A 475-nucleotide genomic window follows, 5' to 3' on the forward strand; every position below is an offset into this window, starting at 1 on the left:
CTGTAGACCAGGCTGGTCTCGAACTCACAGTGATCCGCCTGTCTCTGCCTCCCGAGTGCTGGGATTAAAGGCGTGCGCCACCATCGCCCGGCTAACAAGAGGAATTTTTATTCTGCTGCCGCAACAGAGGTCCCTCAGCCTCGAGAGGAGAAGGACCCCTGCTTTGTCTATTACAGGCTCCTTTAAAAGAAAAAAAAAACCCACAAAATCAGGGAGGGGGTAGTACAGAATCAAAAGGGAGAGTCCAGAAATCATTTGTCAACTATTTTGACTAGTTGATTCAGTGGTCAGCTAACTCTAACTGATCAATGCCATGGCAGCTGCTGGGTTGGTTGAACAAGGAGGAACACCTGCAGGTCGTCTTACCCCAGTTCCAGAGTCTGGGTCTATTGAAGAAAGACTATAAAGGGGATGGAAAGTACTCAAAGCTCCAGTGCACCCATGGATGGTTACCAGAGTCCTGGTTCCCAGGAAG

Source organism: Microtus ochrogaster, unplaced genomic scaffold, assembly GCF_000317375.1.
Source record: "Microtus ochrogaster isolate Prairie Vole_2 unplaced genomic scaffold, MicOch1.0 UNK118, whole genome shotgun sequence".
NCBI lineage: Eukaryota > Metazoa > Chordata > Mammalia > Rodentia > Cricetidae > Microtus > Microtus ochrogaster.